Here is a 2,640-nt window from a genome sequence, read left to right as displayed (position 1 = left end):
AGGCTGCAATCCCGCCCCTCTCCGCCGCCCGGCCAATCGAAGTACAACGCGGAGGAGGACACGCCCCCACCCCCCGCCGGGCTGCCCGCCCCTCCTGCGCGGCGTGGTGGGCGCGTCCCGCTCGCTCCCGGGGCTGAGGGGCGTGGCCTGTGGGGCGAGGCGCGCGCCCTGGGCTGGGGTCCCCAGCCGCAAGGAAGGAGCGGAGGCCTCGGGGCCTGCGGCGGCGGCTGGAGATTCTGGGGGGAGGGCTGAGGGGACGGCCTCGGGAAAAGGTGCGAACAAGGAAAAGGCGCCCTTCTGGGCGGCGAATCAGAAGAAAATGGCGCCCTCCCTGGGCGGGATGGGGTCCGAGTGGTGGTCGGGAGCCCGAGGGGCCTCCCTGTGGCGAGCTGAGGGAGCTGACAGCAGCCCTGAGCCGAGAGGCCATGGGTGTGAGGGCGAACGCGAACCACCCTCAGCCCAAGGGAGTGAAGTCCAATGAGGTGCGTTTATTCTAACAAAGTTCTTCCCGTGCACCTGACATCTGCAAGCAGCGTGCTTGTTGGGGACAGAGCAAGCAAGGGACAGACACGTGCCCACACTCACGGAATTTAGAGTCTAGTGGGGAGGCAGGCAACCAAGTAAACTAACCAAAAGTTACACGTGACAAGAACGCAATGAAGGGAAAACGGTCTTCAGACAGTGCCAGAGGGAATCTACTTTAGTTAGGGGGACAAGGTGGCATTGACATGTGACAGAGATGAGAAGGAGCCAGCCCTGGGAGAGGGGACACACAGTGCAGGAGGTCGGAAAGGGACTCCCAGGCAGAAGGAAAGGCATATGCAAGGGTATTCCCAACCTCAAGCTTTTTGTTGGGTTGTGGGTGAAACCTCGCATTTGAAACCAGGCTGTTCTCCATGACTTGTCCTCATGCAAAATGTTCAAAGTATGTTGATGTACACAAGAAGGCGCACTTTTAAAACATTCTTTCAAAATATAGATTCACTGGGAGTTGCAAAGACTACATAGAGGTTATGTGTATACCGTCCATCCAGTTTTCCCAGTGTTTACATCTTACTGAACTACGTCAAAGCCAGGAAATTGACAGTGGCTCAAGATGTGTGTTTATTTAGTTCTATGCCACTTTGTCACATGCATAGGTTCCTAAAACCACCACTGCAATCAAGACTAGAGCTATTCCATCACCACAAAGATCTCCTTTGTAAGGAGCACTTTTTTCTCGTTCCTAATGTGCTCATTATTTGGTTGTATAATAGCCAACACTTTGTGGTGTTTGGGTATTATGAAATGGTAGACTTTCTCATTTTAGCTCTGGAGCCCTGTGGCTGTCAGGAGAAAAACTGGAGGACACACAATTGTAGCAAATGTTAAGAGAGCGAGCGGCTGGTCATCTTTGCTCTGTGATAAAAGTCTGATGCAGAACTCTTGACTTCCAGGCACATCTGGGCAAGGAACTGTTTATATTCCTAACTAAAAAGTACAGCTTGTGCAGTCACTTGGTTTATAAGCCTCCTGGAGAAGATAAAGAGGGGAGTATGGTAATTTAATGATCCTCCTACTCTAAATCATCCTTGAAAACGTCCACAGCTTCATTTTCTCTATTTCACAACGAATAAGCCCCAGAGGAATGAACTTCCTGTTTATGCTGTGGTTCCCAGGAAAGAGGAGCAAATGTACAGGCAGCTAATTAAACCCTTCAGTGGAGGAGGGTTGATTACAAATGGCATATAGTGAAAAAGTATTTAGCTTTCGTTTTTGCTGGAGAGGAAAATATTTCAAAATAATTTAATGTTTGTACTCCTACCTGCTACTTTTGCTCAAGCCTCGAGACAATCCCAGAGGAATGGAGAATTAGAAGAAAGGCTTCTCCCTTTGGGACAAAGACTTTTTGGTAAACACTTGTGGGCTCTGGTTTCAGATTGCATCAGTTCAGGAACTAATTCCAGGCCCAAAACTGAGAACAAGCTTTGACTTGATTTTTAAATTACTTTGAGAATAGATGAGAGTTTCCAGATTCTGGTTTTAGAATGTTGAATTTCACTTTCCAAGGAAACTGGCTTATTCAGGCTTTCTCAAGCATATTCTGTATAAGTGTATCATCCTCTTCTTTGGAAGGAATTTCTAATCCTAAATTTTCTTCCATTAATTACTTATAATCATATCACCTCCAGCAGAACTATTACAGTCGGGTGAATTTTTCCTCTGCTGTTTAAAGGATAGTTGCAGGTAAGTTAAAATCAGAGTATAAACTCCATATTTATGTTTTATTATGTTTATTTTTATTATGTTTTTGCTGTTTCCCTAGCATATTCAGGGTACGAAATTAACTGATTGATGGTCATAGTGATGACATTCAGACATGGAGATCAGTTTGAAGAGAGACATACACCATGAATCCATAATTGAATAATTCAGAAGGAAATTTAATTAGTCTTTTTCCTGTATCCACACAAGAAATGCTTTAATGAAACAACAGGAAAGCCCTTATTTATTTTTTTCCTTTAAATTGCACATCCAGTCTGTTCTCAATGGCTTTCATGAAATCAACTAACCAGATATTTTTGAGGGAACAGCAATACCAGCAATTTACATCTGTTTGTGGCATTTTCCCCAGGATGGGACCAACAAGATCTATCAGTT

General features: G+C 46.0%; 1 long non-coding RNA gene across 4 annotated transcripts in view; it reads left to right on the top strand.

Moving 5' to 3' along the window:
* The first annotated feature begins 82 nt into the window (after positions 1-82).
* LOC108405150 (uncharacterized) overlaps positions 83-2,640 on the top strand; it is a 56,102-nt gene continuing 53,544 nt past the window's right edge. For all 4 annotated transcript variants that reach the window (XR_012126495.1, XR_012126496.1, XR_012126497.1 and 1 more), the window contains exon 1: positions 83-2,226. This is a non-coding gene — a long non-coding RNA (uncharacterized lncRNA). The remainder of the gene's footprint in view (positions 2,227-2,640) is intronic.

The sequence above is a fragment of the Manis javanica genome, chromosome 2 (genome assembly GCF_040802235.1).
Source record: "Manis javanica isolate MJ-LG chromosome 2, MJ_LKY, whole genome shotgun sequence".
NCBI lineage: Eukaryota > Metazoa > Chordata > Mammalia > Pholidota > Manidae > Manis > Manis javanica.
This window is presented reverse-complemented; position numbering and strand designations above follow the sequence as displayed.